The following is a 22,025-nucleotide window of genomic DNA, read 5'->3' on the forward strand; positions in this document are numbered from 1 at the left end:
CGACTTATGTCGATAACAAGCGCGTCGGTCACGAGTACGCCCATCAGGAAGAGGGCGCTGATTGTGTGCTTGGATATGATATAAGCGGGTGAGAAGTTGAGGCTGGGGTTGACTCTGGGAGTATCGACCGTATCTGTTGTCAAAGGTATGGAATAAACCTTGCTTGTTGTTTGAACCTTTTAGTTTGCTGTGTCTTCCTTGGCGACGGAACGGACGGACTGACGCCCCGAGGTTGTGGAAACACTGGGTTTCCACAAGATATAAAAAATAGCAAGCTTAATGAATCGATTGTGCAGCTGTCCTACTGCGCTTACTCTGATATAACCATGATTAACAACACAATAGTACTATTGATAATCTAACTTCTGAATTACCACAGGTGCACGCTGAAGGCGGAAATGGAGCATGATCTGGTCATGAAGACATTGCTGACACGTTAGTTGCAGTCCACCTCCACCAACAGGTATGACAATGTGATGTTATAATTTGAGTATTCATCTATGTTCAACTTCTCATGTGCACTCGCATGCAGATATCTGACACCACTTTTAAATCTGCCCTCAAAGTTACAACCTGTGCTTTCAGGGTGGAAAACAAAGGTCGCCATTCCGATTAGCTGCTATCTCCCAGTTCAAGCACTTTTGTGTCTGGACACTGGTTCCTGTGGATGGGGTGTTACAAGCTTCACTGTCTGATATAGAAGGTACGTTACATTAGTTCAGTTAATTTGTCTTTTGCACATTTTTGTTACTGTTAGCTGGATTACTGTTGGACATACAATCCTTTGACACACCGAAGCTGATGTCGCCTCTGATAACGTTTTAGAATTTTCAGTGTCATCAACGTCCATTGAGGAAGTTCCCTTTACTATCTGTGAATCTTCAATTGAAGAATAGCCCAGAATTCATGTTAAGATTGTCTACTCTTATTAATTCACTGTCTGTTTTCTGAGAGCTAAGAAAAATGGAAACTATTTATTTGTCACAACTTCACACTGGATACTATTGTGGTACTGGCTTGACATGTAAGCTAAAATACCTGGATTCTACAATAATTGTGTTCAGCTTGGCGCATTACCGTGGGCAATGCCACATTCACTACATTTTTAGTGGGTCCGGTGCACAAATACTGTGTGCATACTGCATACATACATACTGTTCGATAGGCAAAAATACCTGAGCAGTACTGTGTAGTCTTTTTACCCAAAGTCCATACTCTTACTGCAAAGTCACAGTACGTAGAACAGCAATGTGCAGGTATGCTGCGATAGAGATTCACAACAGAAAGAAGACTGTTGAGAGCATCTAAATTTTAATGAGACGAGACTTTCGTGCACAAGGCTGCTCTTGTTAATGTCTAACATGAAGTTACAAAATCCCAGAATATATAAAACATGTTGTAATGTAGAGAGCGAGGGGTGGTACAGACATAAAGATAATTATATAATCATATATAATAAAATAAAAAGGGGGTACAACTCCCCTCAACTCAACTCTACAACTCAATAACTCTACTTATTCTCTACCTTACAACATGTCATATATTCTGGAATTTTGTAACTTGATGTTAGACATCAAGAAGTACAGCCTTCTGTGCAAAAGTATTCTTTCTGTTGTGCACAATCATTATACAGTAAATGCGACTATTCATTTCTTGTCATTAAATGCTTTTCCTTTCTTTCTTTCTTTTTTTTCTGCAGTGATGAGCATCCATAAGGACACATGCCAGAAAGGGAGTCTCTTTGGGATGACAAACCCTCATCACCTCATGAGGATACAATGGTTGACGAATGGTTCTCAAGCACATCGAAACTTCCAACAAATAATTCATGAAAAAGCCAGTCAGTGCTAGCACCAGGAATTGAACGTGAACCGTCCTGCTACCAGTCAGAGATGTTCAGTGGCGTAGCCACGGGGAGGCTAGGGGGGGGGGGGGCTCGAGCCCCCCCTACCTGCCACGGACCGACCCACACAAATCGTGCAAATCCGAGAACATAATATATGGGGGGGGGGGGGCAGTGTGACTATCGCGAAAGTTCTTGCAGTTCATGGCGTCTATCTAAGAAGCACTCTTGAATGGTTTTCAAAGTATGAGCTTTTCAAAATACTTCCAATCTCGTGACACTACTTCATTGGTCATGACAGCCTATACATGTAATCGTACTGTGAACGTCTAAATCAATTATTTTCGTTCCCTTTTTTAATCCTCAGTTTGCAGTGTGCACAAGTATGTGTGTGTTGTCGACACAGGATCAGCGGGGGGGGGGGGGCAGTTTTCGTATCGAGTCGGTCGTATCGAGTATCGTATCGGTCTGGCTACACCACTGGAGATGTTACATTTCAGGCGCTCATTGACTTTTGGTGAATTACTTGTTGACTTTGTCCCAAGGTGGAGCTCGCTACAGCTCATTTGCTATCTGTTAATGTTGTGGCGTGTGTTGCGTTTTTCTCTTTGTGTGTTCCAGACTCAGAACGGTTAATTTGGATCAGGTCAGGTACGTTTCATTTAGACATGGCAAACATAAAGTGGTGCTTCTCAACACAACTTAGCAGTGGTCTTCATGCATTACTGCTACGGCCGTTAAGCGTGAATAGAAACCTGCACATTATCCATGATGTAAAACCCCAAGACTAGGGAACACGAAGGGACAGACACAAACATGTCCCTTTGTGTTCCCTAGTCTCGGGGTTTTACTTATGCATCATCTTCACCAGCTCGCTTGCTTGCAGCCATTTTTTCTGCACATTATGTTCACTCTACTTTTATCGTGTGCTATATAATCTTGTTCAAGTTCTGTCAAACAACCTGTAATGCTATAAAAAAATTCAGTACACTGTTTGTGCGGCTTGAATGGTAGCGCATGAATGCAGGAAGGAAACTGTCATGTTATGGTAAGTGTTTACGTATTGTACATTTAACTACTAATTTTATTGGTTAGCTTTCGCTGGCGTATCATGTAACATGTTCTTCTTAAAAGCCAGAACAGCTGATATTCAGAGAGAACATAGCCCGTGTGTGTTTGTCTTTTCCACCGCAGCCCTTGGGTTGCCTCCCTGATGGCTACACATGTCAGGGATAGGTTTCAGAACCGGTAGTTCCCGCCAAGTGTGAATTGCTTTTCAGGGGATCATCACGCCGGCAGATGAAACATATGGTTTAAATTATTTGCAGGACAGGAATTGCGCAGCTTCACACAAATACTACTACTACGACGTAAGAGTGGTTTCAAATCTAGCTTTTTTGTGTTCCTGACATTATCGCACAAGATGTAGTATCCACTATGATCCTTTATGTGGGGGGTATGTACAGTGCAATCAACAGATGCTATTTACAAATCTGTTTTCTACTGTGCTGAAATGGGGTAGTTTGTATCTGAGAGCCATAGTGAAACACAGGCCCTCGAGAAACATGGCAACACATTGCAGGGACTCTGGATGCTGCCTAAATTTCCAGAACACACAGCTCAAGGCAGCGGTTAAATAACAAGTGGTTAGAGAAATCCAAGATAGTTGCATCCGTAAGCAGTCCGCTGTTGGATTTGCTTCTGTCAGAGATACGTTATCTCAAAGGGAACGCACGGACACACTCAGAATGATACTAGGGCTACCTGTGAAATAGAATGAGGAGAGGGGAAGATATATAACCCTTTTTCTTGTCTGTTATTCTATTGGTTAAATTGTCATTTTCTTAGCAGCATACGTGTGTATATTCCAGAGTCTGCTAATAAATATATCAGTTTAGAGCTAGCAGTCGCATTGTAGATGTCTCATCCTGTCCTTGGTTGCTTGTGGTTCACTATGGCCATGCTTGCTATTGCAAAAACAGAAAACAAAAAAAGACCATAGAAAAACACGGAAAGAGCGACCTAAAAAGCTGCCTGTTCTAGTGCTCACATGGAGGCAATGCAATGAGGTAACCTGTTCCATTCATGAACTGTGCATAGTAGTACATATCACAACGGCAACCGATTATTCAGATTTTTCTTGAAATACTTTTTTTTTTTTTAGCTTTGTTTGCACAGTCTATTATTGGAGCTTTATGTGATTCCCCTCTTCAGGTACTTTAAGATTGCTGATGCTGTGCAGTTTGTTAATTTTGAAATTGTACTGTGCTGAGGTACAAAAACAGAGTTGTCATATCTGCATTTGAACACATAGGAATAATTTGTAAGTACTTTACTTGTTGACATTAATATTTGCACCAGGTCACAACATTGTTGATTTATGGAAAATGTAAATAAATATATTTATTTGCTTGCCAAACAATGCACAAATGTCTTCTTTTCTAGTGAGATATTCCCTGTTCACCAGACATAAATGTGGAAAAGTTGTGAAAAAGGGGCACAATGATGGTAGAGTCTAGCGTTGCTTTTTGCCACTTCACATATATGCACTGTTATTTGTGTGCACATGTAGGAATAGGAAGGTAGAGGATGCGCATAAAAAATTTCGTATGCAGCCACACATATATGGTTCAGAAGATTAATTAGATGATGTCCAAGCATATATAATTGTGCTTCGTGTGCAATGGGTATGCTATAACGGATGGCTTCCATGAAGCCTTTTTATTTATTTTTTATAAATTCTTTTTATAAATGTTATTTTTGATTTTATATAAATTTAATATTACATATTGTATACTTATATTTTTATAAATTTTATAAACTAAAAACTCAAGTTACACGGCCCCTGTAAGAGTGCCATTTGCAAATGGTTTGGTAACGTGTCTCGAACTGTAAAGGTAAGAGGCAATCGAGAATGCTGCAGACAAGGTTGCAACTTACATATTGCTTATCACGTCCTACATACAAAGTGATTTGTACAATAATTCCTGAGCACGGAATTAATCCCGAGGCTGGCCAGTGATGTCACCCAGGACGACAAGTCACATAATTGCCTTTAACACTTTTACACCCCATGGGCTGAGTTGTGATTTGAAAGAGCGCTCTACAGAAGGATAAGGTGCATCTGATTTCTAGGATCTATGCTATGCCCGAACTCTTCAGACACCACATTTCTAAGTGGCAATATGTGCTCTGGTACTTCTTTTGCGTCTGCATAGTGTGCAACCACATGGCTACTGGAGCTTTCGTGTGCATGTTTTTGTGCGACGGTGTTCATTACAAACAATATCCAGATGTTAGACATAAAATGCAGTAGTTTGTAGCGTACTACACAACGCAGCGTGACATGGGAGTGTGTGATTCAAAGAAAGCTTCTGGAAAATGCACAGAATCCCACAAAAAGTTTAAAATGTGATTTGTATTTCGTTTTACGTCTTTCGTCGTTACATACCATCGTCGACGCTGTTGCACATTGATAAATCGTACGTAAAACTTGTCCCATAGCAGTATGCGGTTTCTCAAATACATAGCGCAATTTTCCTGCAGTAATAAAACGCTGTCGGCATTTTCTTGCTGACACGGCTATCGAAACGTCAGCCTCTACAATGGGCAAGTGCTGTAAAGGGGCTAACGCAGACGCGACTTGATACAAATTGTACGTGCTCACAAAACACAAACGACGAATTCCAGTCACAACATCGCACAGAGGTTGGTTCGCGAATGAGTTCGCAGCTGCTGCACTGTTTACTTATCGCGGAACGGTGGAACCCTGCTGTCCGCCATCTTCAAGCACAGATACGTGAAGCCGCGAGAAGCCGTAGCTGAAATCCACTGACAAGTACGAAGGCGCGTACACGTCACAATGCCCGTTCGGATGCATCTACGTCATAAAAATGGCTGCGCCCATGTGTGTTTCGGAATGAATTACCTATTTTTATGACATGGTACTGTACCGAACTGAGAGAATGAAGGTGTATTTTGGGGAGAGCTGGATGTGGGCTCTCAGAATATCACAACCGTTTCGACTATTTGGGATATCGGCATAGCTGACCTTTAATATGTCACAGTGGTGTTTAGTGTGCATTAAGTATATGTGGTAATGCGTATTGGAGCCTGTGTTCACCATAATTTGTCCTGCATGCGGGAGTTGACCATACCCGTTTATCACAATGTGGGTGATTGTGTGTAATAGGTGATAAATTTGCGATTTCGAGGAAAGCCATATTATTGGCGTTGGCTGCTTTTTTTGTAAGTTAAGGAGAGTTTGCATTTGCACATGTGATGAATAGGGACGATGTTATGTATTTCGAATAGCCCTGTAGTGGTATGAGTATACAGCAAATTCACTAAAAGACGAAGGAACTTCTTCTGTACGAGAAAGATGTCATTAAGTGTAGTGAATGCTACTGTGCCCCACACAAGAAACAAATAATGTATATGCGAAAGTATTAATGAGCGGTAGAGTATTTTTTTACACCTTGTTAGCGCCGCGAAGGAGCGATCGAGTGTGTAGATAACTTCCTTTGGAAGATAACACCTGTTTCTATATACAGGGTGTCCCAGCTAAATGTGAACATATTTTTTAAAAATATACACATCACTTTTTTCCGAGATGAAATCAATTGCAATATAGCATATGCCGAAGGGTACTCCTTAGCACGACATTAGCAAACCCCTAAGGCAATGTCTTAATTAACTTTTCAATGATTAACTTTTAAACTATAAAAGCTAAGAAGTTGTCCCAATGAAAACATCTGGTCCCTTCCGTCACCTGATACCGTTCGATAGATCTTCCGCAAAAAAATTCGTGAAGGAACACCATTTTTTTCTTTATTTTGTTCATTGCGCATCTTCGGGGACGCGACTTTCCTTCACCCACAATGTGAGAGGTTGAAAGAGCAAACTATACCCTCTTGCGTCCTGGAAAAAGATTAAAAGTAAACAGAAAATGCCACCCTAGATAACAGCAGTCCCGATAGAGTCATCCAATTGCCTATCATGGAATTTATCCACCAGCTAGCCTGCATTTACGCCATTCTGTCAATGACCTTCCCTCAAGCAGGCTTCACCACTTTGGATTTTACCTCAGTGTCGCCCTCATCCCTTCCGATTCTACGTCTTCATGCACTGTGGACGTTGTGCAAAGTTGGTCAAAATTTGTCCCAACTCAGGGCACACGTGTGTTTCCTGAGTTCGCGTCTCCGATCCAGGGAAAAGCCACCGCCTCCGCCTCCGGGGTTCTTCTTCTTCGAAACTTTCAATACAAAGAAAAGGATTCTGCAAGTTCATAGGCAAGCTCTCCGAACCCAGACAAATGATCTGAGCTGCACAGCCAATATGCTGTGTGGCCTACATTTCGGTCCGCACTTTCGGCATACCCAAGAATTTTCCCATTGGCAACGTTGTCAAGAAAAAGAATTCGCTTCTCTTTGGTCAGTCCTCCGTCGCTCGGGTCCCAAACCTGCTGCAAAACGCCGTGAAAAGCCGGTCCATTCATCGATTCTCCCCGTCAATCCTGCAAGTGTGCATCTGTCGTCGCACCTCACAGACCTTCTCTCCAAAACGCAAAAGTTCTGCCTTAATGTGAAACCTTCAAAGTTCGACTTCATCTCCGACGTGGACCTCATAGCTTCTAAGGTTCCCAGAAACATGCTTTCATTGAAAATTCGATTGCCAAGCTTTCCCATTGCCCGGGTCCCCGCTACAGTGTCAAACCCCGTTCTGTTGTTGCGGCACAGGAGGAGTTGCAGGCTAAAAATCTGGTCCTGCTTCAAACTGACAAATCTGGCCATTTTGGTGTTCTACCGAGAGAAGAGTTCTTAAAAAAGCGGTCGGACGCGATTGACAAACTGTTGGTGCCTTTCATTGGGAACCTTCGATCTTTGAAAAGGGATGTTTTGAATATTTTGAATGAAAATGAAATGTCAGCCTTGGTAAAGAGTATCAAAGGAACTGCTTCTTGCACTTTCTCTTCAAAATTTTTATTGAAGGATCATAAACCCAATCTACCCCTTAGAATTGTGCTCAATGAAAATAGCACATGGCAGAAGTTGGTTTCAACCTTCATCCAGAAATCATTGTCAGTTTTAGATGTACCCAACTCCTTATCTCTGAGGAACACTCAAGATTTTGTCAAAATGCTTTTGCCGTGTCATGGTTCCGAAATGTTTGCGATGTCATTGGATGTCAAAGATCTGTACTATTCTCTTAGGAAACCTTTGCTGTTGAAACGGGTTTCGGATCTTTTGAACTCAAATCTGGTACGTTTCCTGTCTCACGCTGGCATTGCAATAAGTGATTTTTTTGAATTGCTGAATTTGTATTTGGATTCTAATGTAACTTGCATAGATGGCGTTTTATACACCCAAAAGGATGGTGTTTTCATAGGTTCGTCTGTTGCACCGTTCTTATCTGAAATCTATTTAGGTTGCCTCGACTCTCATTTAAGTGCTTTTGTAAATTCGTGTTTGCCTGACACTGTTTTGGTGCCTAGATACGTTGATGATCTGATATTTGTTTCTCGTTCCCGCTCCTGCTTGGTAGAACTGCAACGTGTGGCTCGTGAATCGGCCCCCGAATTAACTTTTACGGAAGAGCATCCTACCGACGGGAAGTTGAAGTTTTTAGATTTGACCTTACACTTCAAAGGTGGGTTATGCTGGGAATATGGTGCATCAAGTAAAAAACCCCTTCTGCCAAGAACGAGTTGCCATTCTAAGTTGGTGAAAAATAGTTTGATAAATTCCTTGATAACCAGTGCATTGACCAAATCTTACTCGCATTTTTGTTCAGTGCTCTCAAGCTACAGACCGCCAAATTACAAAGAGCAGGATATGAGTTTAAGCTAATACAGCAAAATCTACTTGCTCAGTTTCAAGCTCGCCCGAAACGCTTAATGGAAGAAAATGAGAAAAACAAGAAAATGGCAGTAGTTCCGTACTACCACAAGATTTCACATAATTTGAAGGCTATGTCGAATGAGATAGGGGTCCGTCTCTTCTTTAGGAACAACTTCAGGTTAGATCGGTTAACGCCCTTTTCAAAACCAGAGTCTGCCTGTAATGTTGAACACAGAACCATCAAGTTTGTTCCTTGTGCGAAAAATATTGTATATAGAATCCCGTCAGCTTGTGGCTTTGTATACATAGGTCAAACATCTCAATGCGTTAACCAAAGGTTGGGCCAGCATAAAAACGACCCAGATTCAAATTTGTTGGATCATCTAAGAATGTGTAATAATTGTCAACCCCTATGGTCCCAGACGGCGGTGCTGGCGTGGGAACCAGACAGGCGAAAACGTCTTTTGAGAGAAGCGTTGGCCATACAGAGTGTGGGCAATTGTATTAGTGTGCCGTCTGTATGTATCCACCCGGCCTTCAAGCGCCTCCTTTGACCTCCTTCAACTCATTTTGTCCTCAATTCCCTATTGCCCTCTCTCTGTCTTCCCTCGCACCGTCTACATGTTCATGAAGTTCGTTGTTATCAATTAAACGTCTTGCTGGCTTTGAGCCTTCGTGTTTGTGTTTGTTTACGTGTCCTGCCCATCGCTCAGGCTTGCCTATCATGGAATTCATTGCGCACCTTCGGAGACGCGTCTTTCCTTCAGTACCCAATGCGAGATTGTAAAGGAGCACAGTGCCGCCTCATGCGTCGAAGATGGGCTTTAGCTTGCGGAAACATATCAAAAGCAAATGGAGCGATGGGCAGGACACGTAAACAAACACAAACACGAAGGCTCAAAACCAGCAAGACGTTTAATTGATAACAACAAACTTCATGAACATGTAGACGGTGCGAGGGAAGACAGAGAGAGGGGAATACGGAATTGAGGAGCATGAGGAATGGACTGCATGAATGCATGAGGAGCATTGAGGAATTGAGGAGAATGAACAAAGAGCAGGATATGAGTTTAAGCTAATACGGCAAAATTTACTTGCTCAGTTTCAAGCTCGCCCGAAACGCTTAATGGAAGAAAATGAGAAAAACAAGAAAATGGCAGTACTTCCGTACTACCACAAGATTTCACATAATTTGAAGGCTATGTCGAATGAGGTGGGGGTCCGTCTCCTCTTTAGGAACAACTTCAGGTTAGATCGTTTAACGCCTTTTTCAAAACCAGAGTCTGCCTGTAATGTTGAACACAGAACCATCAAGTTTGTTCCTTGTGCGCCCTTGTAGGCCCTCACGCACGCCTTGTGTAATTATGCTCCAACAAAAGTCTGATTCACCTTACTGTGTTTACGGCTGCATATATCGTGTTATGTGTACCTTTGTTACATCTGGAAGGATCTTCCATTGCAACGATTCGCGATGCACACTAGCTCACATGGTCCTTCCAGTAGCATGTAAAACGGCGCATCCGCACAGCCCACATGCACAGATGTTGTACGAAAATGTAAACACCGCCCTTTTGGCGAATTCGTGTGGTCATTTCGTGACAAAACGGTCTAGCGCTCGGAAATTGCTAGTCTGGTGCCTGCGTTGGGTGACGTGGCCTTTGCGACCGGAGCACGCCTGCCGGAGGTCTACCTGTTTTAGTCTCTTGAATCAGATTAGGGCCATTGCCGTCGCTCGTGTCTCGCTTCCGTCGTCTACTAACCCATGTTAACTTCATCGTGCCTGTATAGTAGGGAACATTCAGAGCCAATGCGGGAAATCGGATGAAAGGACAAGAGATGCAGTTGGGTAACGTGATGCCCAGTCATATTTGAACTGGGCAAAAAGTGCTACCTAGCAGATTCCTGGCTCTAGAAATGCGCCACCAGGACACGTCAGATACCTATGGTTTAACCAAGCGAACACAAGTGCTCAGAATATGGTAAAAAAAACTGCCAGGAAATGACCACACAAACTCGCCGTTTGTTGCTGTTGTTTCGCATTGGCTACTCACTAAGCATTTTTTTATATTACGCACTGCGTTCGCTTAGAAACCTTTCGGCATGCTATTCCACAAATGTAAAACCGCTCAGTGTCCAGCGTTTTTCCCGTCATGTACGCAACTAACATGAGCACAAATCATCTTATTTCATCTTTATCCGCCCATATTCAAAATTTGCCATAGAAATGACTGGTCGACCAGTTTTGATGCTCCTTCAGATCAGTGCCACAATCACTGTGCAGAGCATGAGGTGCTTTAAAAGGACCATGCAATGATTTGCGCGAATTTTGACTACTCTGCCGGAAACTGCTCTGATGATCCTCAATATCATACACACATCGAATTTTAACCGTATTCTATGCACCGGGGGACAGTTACCATGCAAAAATAGCGGGGCGGGGCCGCCGGATACATCCCTTCGAAGCGGGCTTACGTCATCGCCATCCAGTCCTCTCAGCCAACAGTGGACGATCGGGAGGGCACACCCTGCGGGACCACGTGGGTCCATATAGGCTCGGTTTGGACAACAACGACGTCGTATATCTGCCGTCGAAATCAGTAGAAATATGGCGAAAGGGAAATTGTCAGCGATGCAGGAAGATGCTACATACACAGCGTATAGGAATCGTCCCATACGCAGCAGCTCATAAAAGGCCACCGACAGAGACATTTTCTGACGAAGAAGTAGTTCAGAGAGGAAAACGTGCTCCGATAACCATGCTAACAGTCAACCGCTACATTACACTTCTGGTAGGATTTTGTGTCGACCATTAGATACAATTCACCTTCAGGCCAAATTAAAACATTTCACGGCGAAGTTTGCAAGCTGGCTTGCAAATTTTGCAAGTTGTTCGCAAAGCCCCTCCGCGAATCGACAACATCCTTTGTGTATGACGTCACGGCCAGTTCGCCTCGCAGGCGGGCCGTAGCAGCCGCCGTTTACGGCCGTGGTGAATATAGAATATTTTCGCTATTTGGACGATTTTCAACTTCATATTTCACAGGGTGAATGCTTTAGCACAGAAGAACAAATTGCAAATGATCGTAGGCTTGTCAAATATACTTTCATGGTCCCTTTAACGCAGAATGCATTCTACGCGTACACACCGACTGTGAACTGCGATAAACACGTCCTTGTCTGTGTATTATATGCCAGATGACGTGCGTCTGCCACCACATCCGCCTCCCCCTTCCGAGCAGGGCACTAACATGCGGCACCATTTCTCCTAACATGCTCTAGACCATGTATGCTCTATGTTATGATAAACGGATATCATCTGTACTTCTGTCTTCATATTTTGTTGAAGGGACTAGCTTGCAGCTTCTGCCGAGTCACCTCGTCTATTTTGAATCCTTCGTAATTTAATTTCTTTATAATTCTTTTAATGCTGGTAACAATTTCAGAGCCACAGTGGCAAGGGACATACCTGAGTTCACTACAGAGATAAAATCACCTCAGTTAGACATTGGTGAGTATGTTGGATGCGAGAGACAATTTATCTTCCATATCTCGTTTGCAGATTGTCCGCCCGGGAGTTCAACGGAGAGTTCAACGACGACGTCGAAGCCAGCGTCAGAAAAAAAAAGTGCAGCTCTGCGCCTCCGTCTCCCTTCGTTCGAGTTCGTGCTGTGTTTCCTATGGATCAATAGCGTTTAAGCTTCGAACTTGACTTCAACAGGAGGTTGCAAAGCAGGGAGTATATGATTGACCAGCCCTATTTCCTCATCCTGGCGGACTATCAATCTATATTGTGCGCAAGACCTACAATACTGCGTTTATTATACTTCAGTACAATGTAAACATAAAATATTGATTATTCGAAACACGTATATTTTGAACACCCCTATTTTCTGCTTCATTGACCAAAATGTGTGAGATATGAAAACTCGGGCTATACTTGTATTAGTGTGATTTTGGAATTGGAAGCGATATTAGGTGGTGTGCATTTAGCGACCGTGGAAGCGCAAAGTGGATGCAAGAATTACAAAACCTGGTGACAACAGCGTGGGCTGCTGGGGGCGTGCCAAACCGTTTCGTACAGTTCCACCAGTGAAATCTCAAAGAAGGTTCTCGTGTTGAGATTCAATCGCTCTTCCGTGATCCCGCGTTCTGCCAGTTTCGCTGTCAGTCTATTGCTTCTGCAAAGCGTTCATGGTACAATGTTGGGATTTGTGGTGATTAGAGACGTTGCTTACTTCGCTGAAACCAACAAACTGAAAGGGAATCGGCTTGTGAAGCACGTTTTTAGCGTTGACGAATTTGTCTGCGGTGACGATGTCACTATCCAACAAACACACATGATTCCCAGATCATCCCGTTTTCATCTCACGGCCTCATCGGGATGAGTTGATCCATGCGCCGTCCCCCGGATCTCGGGGAGCGAGCAATAGGAAATCGTCCCGTATTCATCCCTGTGAGAGCTGCGTGCGAGAATGCAGACGCCGCGAACCCTCCGCGGCTCCAACTGCGCGTGCGCGGTACGCAACTGTGGCTGCATTTGGTAACATTATTATGTGGTCCTTAATATGATCGTTACCGTACACGATGTAAAATTTATCAAATTCTTCATGTTTTCGCATCGGAACATCCAGTATTTTTCGGTTTTAATGAAGATACGCGGCTTGCGCTGCTTCTATAGGCGGATAGTGAGAGCGAGGTTCAGACGTTCAAACCGTTAGCAAGCTCGTCCGGGTTGCAGGCCGGAGGTGTTGTGGTGTGATGTTACAATTGTGAGCGAGTTTCGGTAGTCCATCATTTACCACTGTGCGGAGCTAAGATGGCTGCTAGCTGCAAATGTTCATTTGTTTGACTGCCTGTGAGTGTAGCTGGGAGAAAAGATACCTCACTGGAACCAGACTGATTAGGGTTGACTGTACGCAGAAGTGCAAAAAAAAAAAAATGTGGATGCCATCACGCACATGTCGACGAAATGTCAGTGTCCCCGTTAGTGAGAGCCTGCAAGCAATACGTTCCGTAACAGCGGCGAAACTAACAATGTGACGACAACGAGGGTAGCCTTAGTCCAACAGCGATCCAATGCTCTTGGAACCATAGGTCGGCGCGGTCATGATTGCGGCAGCCTTGTCAGTGCTTAGTGATCGCACTCATGATCGCGATCATCAGGCTTTGATAAGGCATTGCGATCGTGATTGCGCCGACCTATGCTTGGAACACGGCGCGTTTCTATCCTGCAATTCTCAAACAAGTGGTTCGCATGTCAGGGACATTTATCAAGACGGCTCCGATGAAGCTACAGAAGGAGAAATACATGTGAGGGACAGATATGCCTCATTTGAGCAACGCTTGTACGGAACAGGCGTTACCGATCGCAAAGTGCCGATGACTAAAGTGCATGGACGCTTGTACCGATGTTCAGTCAGAGTACAATTCTGAAGGACGCTCTCCACTGACATACATGGACTTGACCAACGTTCAAGGTAAATTAATCTTCATTACCACAATTTGGGGATTGTTGAGAGGGGCGAATAATGTCAGTACATTGTTCTTTGTAGAAAATTCTGTCACGCCAACTTCTGCACCATGACTGTTCCCCCAAACTGAAAGACCTGGCCCTTGTATGTGAAGTGAGACATCATCTCCCTTCCTGGGGGACAGACGCTGCGGACTGGGCGGGTGTTCACAGGTTCACATTATTATGACATATGAGAAAAAAAGAAATAGTGCACAGTTTTCACAAGTGACCGTGGTCCTCTCTGTACACCCATGCCTGCGTCACCAAGACACAAGCCGCGGGAGATTTAAAAACACATGACTATTTAAGCACTAAAATTCACGAATTTTCTCTGTCTGTCCAAGTCGGTTTACCGAACGAACGCCACATTTTAGTCTCGGTTCGCTGGATTTCTACCCATCTACATTTTAGCGCCGTTAGGCTTAGCAAGGGGGACACGAGTGAACAACATGTTGCTTAGTTTATTATTAGGTTAGTCTAAGTTCGCTGTTGTCAGTTTCCCGCACGCGACTGTGCATTTTATAGTCAGATAACATTTATTTACAGTAGTTTATTTTTACAGTAAGGATTTCGATCGGAGGAACACCCAAGTTCAGCTAACATAAGAAAGTCAAGTATATGAGCGCCATAGACGAGAAATAAAATCACATCACATAAGAACGCGAAATAACGTTACATATAAGTGCGGTAAAAGAGGCGGTGAGCAATTGTCCGGCGAGCAATTGTCCCGGATCCAAACTAATCTAACCTCTGAAAACTAACCTAGGACCCGGTTCTAACCTAGGTTCCCATCGGGGACGATTTCTCCGGGGACGACTTTTCCGTATTCCGGAAATTACAGGAGCGCCGTTGTGAACAGCTAAGGAAACGCATCATAGCCGATCAAGTGATCACATTATTTGTTTGAATTGGGATTTTTAAAATTAACATTCATGCTAATGCATTGTGCCGATTGCATCTGTTCTTTCTGTTCCTCTCTCGTAAAGTTTGCTGAGTACAGACAAGGCGGTAAGATTAGGAAGCGATTCTCCAACAAATAAGTCTTGACTATGACACGAGGTGATTCATCACTGGTGATTTTCCAAGGTCCTGCTACCTTCTATGTATTTATGGCAGATATGTTGGAAAAATGGTAGGCGCGTGTTTTTATAAAGGGGAGTAATACAGAATACTGTGCGCAATGACACATTACCTTCTGTATTGTTACCAATGAAATCAAACGCATATGCCCACTATCCTGAGGCTCTGACTTGATGCTCGCTGAATGTGGCTATCGTCGGACGTAGTTCCCAACTCAACCGGAATACTAGTATTTTCATATAAAGTTCTTTTTTGTTGGTGGTGGTGGTCAGACAATGATGCTGTAGTTGTTCTCTAATACTTTCTATGTTGATGAACCTTATTTTCAGCAGAAGTGCAGTTGTACAGGCAATGAAACAACTTAATAAGTGGTGTAGAGCTTTTATAACCCATAAACATCGGAACAGATAAATATCGCTAGCGAACTAATGCAGCGAACTATATCTATTTTATGTTGCTCGTTGAACGCAATGTAGATTTAATTATTCATTAACACGTGACATTAACAAATTCTGTCTCATAATGCGCTGATTATTACCCGGGAACTTCAGTACTATATTTTTAGACACTTCTTGGTTTTCACAGGGTACTTCACATTACACCAGACGTTTCGTTCAGCGTAGAGTCACTACTCCAGCGGAGAATCCCCAGTGACCCGGAGCTTTTCCTTATCTTCCTCAGAAGGCCTCCCGTTGTTCGCGGTGCGAAGACAGACGGGTACAGGTTTGGGTTATCCAACGCGCAACCAGCAAAGAGTGTAAAATCCACGGAACGGGTATCGAAAAATTGGGCGTATCTAAAAATAACGTGATCGAAGTCCCCGTTGAAAAATAAACAACATGAACATGAAAATGCAAACACCGAACTTTTACTAACCTAATAATCAACTAACTAACGTGCTGTTCCGTCGCGTCCGCCCCACTAAGCAAAAGCCTACAAAAATGTGTATTTCGTTCGCTAAAGTGACTTGGACAGACATCAAAATTTGTTGAGTTTGTGTGGTAAATAATGATGTCGGACTTTTAGCCACGGCATATCATCGTACGAAGCAATCGAGCATTGTCGTTGGTTTTCCTTGTTTCGCGAACGTGAATTTGGGTTCCGGAATAGACGGTTGCTCATTGCGTGGGCGGAAATAATTGTGCAGCGGTCGCTTGATCGATTTCTTGATATTTTCTTATTGGTTCACGTGCAGCGTTCATGAAAAAATAAATGAAAAATATAAAAATAAATCGATAAATAAAATAAAGAAAGAGAAGAACAAAGAAAGCTGGCAGTTCTAAACGCCGTTATCCTGAGGAACATTTATCTGTGCGTAATCCGCTTGCTCGCTGTTTCAACATTATGCACATTACAGGGCAGTCCTGTTGAACGTTACTCGAATGTTTGTAAAGTCGGCCTTCCACTAACCGTAAATAAGAGATACTCGTTAGCCTTATGAGACAGTTGACTCAGTAAGCACAAACCCGAAACGGCAAAATCGGGCAAATTGACGTTTCATGTTTGTTGAATGTTAGGTCAACATTCTATTGTCAACAAAGAAGATGATGAGTCATTGTCTGTGACACTCGCGTGACAGACGTCGCGTTCATTCTAGTTCCTTTCAACGGAATAAACACATCGTCATCCCTCTCTGTCCTGTCTCATCTTCAACAATGTGAAGCTAATAAACTCATCTCACTTCTCTATACGCGCACCGAAAAAAGAAGAAGTATATGTGTTTTCTTTACATTACACGGGCCGCCACAATGCTGGCTATGACGATAATCCCTTTACGAGCAGCTAAGCTTTTGTTCTGGTCTCCAAGGCCATGCCCTAAGTCAGCGGTCCATGAAAGTAAAGAGGAGAGGAGCCAGCAGTACGGTGCGGTTTTCCTTTCGCGTCACCAGATGGCAACACAGAATGACGTGTTTCACTGGGCTTTCAGTCGGTGTTTATGCGCACTCACGTTTCAAGCTTTTTATAAGAAAAGCTTGAAACGTGAGTGGTAGACGGTTGAAACGAAAAGTGGTAGACACATAAATTTGGTGTCTATCGATTCCTGAAATATTTCGAGAGAAAGTAAATGGGATTTTTTTTTCTAAATGGCTATAGAAGTTTAATAAAAACCTGTTCAAAGAGGGAGGAGAACAATTGTGCATTTTTTTCACATTCGTGACGTCGCCGTAAAATACATACGACATGTATCAGAAATATATTAACGTTATCCGATTCATCTCGTCTTCCTCTTGATAGTGAAACCACCCGCGTTAAAATCTGCGCGGTGGTTACTGACAAAAAGCATAAAATATGTTCCATGGCAAATGCATTGGGGCGGACAGCTGGTATGCCCTCTTAATTGGTATAAACGCAATTTCCCACTGCAAGGCTGCCTTCCCGCATAGTCGCCCAGTATAGCAGCGGAGCGCGCCGGCCGAGCGGGTGACCGCGAATTCCGCGAACGCACCGCTTTTTTGTGTGCTCTGCATAAAAAAAAACTGCGCCAGTGGAACGCGTACACGTAGAGAGTTAAGGTGCGCTGACTAGAACAAAACATATTTGAAGAATATTATAGGTAAGTGACCGCTCCTTGCTGCGCGTGTTTTGTGTGTGAGCTTTTTTCTTCATTTCGGTGGCACTTCAAGAGGTACGTGTCTTTTTCACTTGCGGATGCCAACAACAACTTTATTGTGAGGTGATGAATGTAGAGTTTCATCGCCAGGGGCGATACTCTACCGCAACAAGACATGACAAGAATGCGCTCCAGGCTGAAACGGCCGTTTTAATAGAAGAATACAACTGGAACTTGCTTGCGCTTCCTGAGAAGGCGGTTGTTTGTGTGTTTTATCGTGTGTTCTGTGTTGTGTGCCATGTCGTTCCTGGAAAGTAACCAACTCGCTTACATCAGCGCTCCCTTGGATTACCACATGAAAAGCCCTCCCCTTGCAAAACCCCACTATAAGTCTTCGTGCCGCGGTTCCGCCCTTAGCGCCTTCTTTCTCTCTCTTCATTTGTGTGCCTTGTTTGCAGAAGTCAGGCAAACGGCGTAGAACTGGAGGAGTGGAAGGCGTCGTTCCCGGTTCGTGTGAAATCCCTTGGAACTAAATTCAGTCGATTAAAAGGCGAGCGAAACAATGAAAATAAAATTGTCGACTGAATCTTGAACTTCGTGTTCCATTCATGCATTCAGTATGCAAAGGCACGACTAAAGTTTGATTTCCACGACCTGCAAAAGCTGTTCATTCGTACTCCGATTCATTCTTGACAATGGACCAAAATAAGTATTAAAAAAAGTAAAAACAGGCGTCTCCTACAGGATGGCAGATCAACCCCCATAAAATCGTAACCAGAGAGAAACATATCAGGTCGCTTCGCAGCATGTTGCGCTACTGTGTCCTGCCCGCGCCACGAAATATGATGTGGCACACGTAGCAACTGTGCATGAAAACAGTAAGCACATGAAAGATGAAATGTACTGGATCCCTGTGTGACGTATTAACTCGTGGGACCCTTGCAGACGACCAGAGACTGGATACCATAGGACTTAGATCGTTATTGTGAAGGGGCTCATTATTTCATTCCCCGCATCACCGCCAGCGATGGGGTAGAGTAACGCCCCTGGCGATGAAACTCCCCATTCATCATCTCGCAATAAAGTTGTTGTTGTTCAGCAATTTTCTTCGTTATTTAGCTCTTTTTTGCGTGCGAATGATCATAGTGTCACGATGGCCTCAAGTGCATTCCTATCTACTCGGATTAACACGGGAGCGTCGTTTCAAAACGGGCTCGAGTTGCTCGGTGACGTTGTACCTGCGTTTCGAAACAAGTTCGCCCAAACCAGCGTGTCAACCCTCTCAACTCAATTTCCCAAGGTCGGCAGGGATGGGTAAGATAGCAAGACAAGAGTAGTGACGTCTCGCCGGCCGCGTCTCCTCTTTCTCGGGAAACTTGAAAGCGTACACTGGGAATAGCTTTCGAATAACTGATCCTTTCAGGAGCACCATGTCGTAGGATGGCCATCATAATAACATTATTCGAAAGCAAGCAAACTGGCACAATTGTTTCATTGCGTGTTTTGTGACTTGACTTTCGAAAGCGAAAAAGGCGAGATTCACTCCCGCAGTTGCGAAAGTAGGTTTCTTATTATTCTTTTTCTAGCTCAGTTGTGCATTTTGTGCTGTTCTTATGTCTTTTATATTCTATGCGCATAAGCATTGTACTCACCCAAGCAAAATTTGCGTCATTCTGCATTGTTCCTTGTTTCGCTCCAAGCATCCTAAGGCTGCTGGAAAACGTTCGCGATTGCGTATTTTTACTGAATCTTGTTGCGACATTTTCAATTGGAATTGGATTGTTGATAGCTTTATCATGTTGCGCAATCTTTAGAAACGACGTAGCCATCGTATAGGACGTCCATAAGGTCTTCCTGCATCATCTTCGTAAAAAAAAAGTCACTCGCCTGCATGCTTACTCGATGGGTGCGGAACATGCGTTCCCAAACCTACTTTACCGACTAGCTACTCTAGGGTAACCCCGTCGCGCGAGCTACACTACTCAGGAGTAGGATTAGGAACGCACCCTTCGGTGCCACAACTGCAGCCCATACTCATGCCCACGAACAACCGCGACCGGTACGAGAGCGTGACTGCTGTTTGTCGCCAGAGAAATGCCTGGTAGGACCATCGTGAAGCAGGTGGAGGCCGGAAACTGAGCTTGCTGTTATCTCCCTGCGGGTCCCGTTCCCGTGCAAGTAACCTGCAAGAAGGCGCTGCTGGTTTGCCGGAAAATTTAGGATGGCGAATGGCCGAACTAAGCCGAACATGGTTTATCGTTGCTCAAGTCTGCGTGGTTGCAATGCCATATCTAGACCCCGGATTCCTAGGCGAATGTTTTTTTTTCTTTTTTGTGTGTGGTTCTAATAGTACCTTTTCAATACACGAACTCGGTGCTGGTGAACCTCCTGTATCGATTTGATAGTGCCTATCAATGCCTATTCCGGTGTTAGTGCCTACTTTGGCTTAGATTCCTAAAACTCCTATTCAACATTGAAAAACGCCTATAATAATGGCCCTAAAGCGGTGGCAAACTCCGTTGTCCAGGCGAAATTGACATCGGTCACGTCGCACATCCTCTTGAAACTATCGATTGTTTGAAAGAAGCGAGTATCTCAAAGGTGCTGGAATGTAAGCTGATAATTGAAAATTGGTTACTTGATACAGTCGCTTACTCGTTATTTCTCTCCCTTCTGCATTGTGCTCTTTCGTGGGTCGTTATTATAAAATATAGGCACGTCTCGTAATGGCTTTGTCGCAGTCTAGAATTCGCAGAGCTATTGCGTACTTACATATAGAAGAATCCCCGAAGCGTTTTTGAATGTCTTCTTTTAATGCCGAAAACGACATCTAGAAGGCGAAAAAGTTTGAGGACTAGGAAGTTTGCGCGTTAGCCTAATGCATCCGATGCTCGTAGCCCATCTCGCACTTCGCCAGTATGCTGCCCCTTGCAAGTCCTTCTGCAAGAAGTGTCGTGGAACTGGTGGCAATGGCTACAAGTCTTGTGACCGTATAAGATGGATAAGTTTTATATTCCGAGCAGCAAAAAGATGAGGAAAAGACTAAACTCCTATTTTTCGTATTGGTCCTGCGGATAGAACTGATTTATTCATTGGCATATGACAAGACATATATGAATAAAAAAAAAAAACAATTTATAGTGCCTATAATGAAATTTTTACTGCCAATATCGGGATTTTGGGCGCCTCTTATAGGCACCCAAAAACAAGGTCCTTTCGTGCCTAAAAATCCGTGCTCTAGTCATATCATGTATATCTAGTACATGTGATATTTATAGTACATGCCCACAGGAGATTAGTGGGAAAACATGGCTGCATTTTTGGGCTACCTTGGGTCCTTTGCAGAAAACTTGTACCGTGTTTATTAAGATCTCAGCTAGCATACATACGCAACATTTGTCTTATGAGGGCATCCTCCACAGCTCCTTCGTAACGACGTTGCTTCCTCGCAGTTGATGCCCTCCTTACTTCCTCGCGCATCATTTCTTCCATCCTTATCCTAAACCTCACTGATACCTTATTAAGTACTCTACACGCCAGGCGAATGGGCTCGTATAAGCCATAGCTCGTTACACCACTTGCATTGGTATGTCCTTCAATGCCCTCAAGTACTTCGTTCAAGAATCTCTTCACGCTCAAAACGTCGAATAACGCGGCGCAGACCTTGTGATCGTTCATAGATTCTTCTTCCATGTAAAACATGTTTTCCGTCCAAAGCTTATCCTCGATTTGTTTTACAAATTCCAGAGCGCATCCGCTAACCACTTTGGCGAATGTCGTGGTAAGGAGGTCATTGCCTCGGTTGCAGTCAGCCCACAGACGAACCATAGTTTCCAGATCATTTAGCAGCATTTCTGCCGAGCTGGTTGGTATCATGATGTCATGCGATTCATACCGAGGCTCCATACCGTCCTGGTTAATGGCGTGGCCTATTGTTGTAAGTTCGCTTCGGTACATGAACTCCAGCCATTCACAAACCATTTCTGCGCTGAACCAAGAGTGGTAAAAGTCCATGCACAGCATTTCGGGTCGGTTTGGAGCAAACGACAACATAGATGATATAAACTGGTTGAGAAGGTGATACGTTACCAGCGACTTTTCGAGGACGCTCGATTCTTCGCACCCAGTCGTCTGCGAAGTATGCGAATGACACAGTTGAAGCAATAATGGTTTCAGGTCTTCACGAATCATCCTGTCTAT

General features: G+C 43.7%; 1 long non-coding RNA gene across 1 annotated transcript; it reads left to right on the forward strand.

Moving 5' to 3' along the window:
* Window positions 1-378: 378 nt before the first annotated feature.
* On the forward strand, window positions 379-1,852 carry LOC135390196 (uncharacterized). Its single transcript, XR_010421763.1, has 3 exons — window positions 379-463; window positions 586-703; window positions 1,700-1,852. It is a non-coding gene; the product is annotated as an uncharacterized LOC135390196 (long non-coding RNA).
* The last annotated feature ends 20,173 nt before the right edge of the window (window positions 1,853-22,025 follow it).

Source organism: Ornithodoros turicata, chromosome 3 (assembly GCF_037126465.1).
Source record: "Ornithodoros turicata isolate Travis chromosome 3, ASM3712646v1, whole genome shotgun sequence".
In the NCBI taxonomy this organism is placed as follows: Eukaryota; Metazoa; Arthropoda; class Arachnida; order Ixodida; family Argasidae; genus Ornithodoros; species Ornithodoros turicata.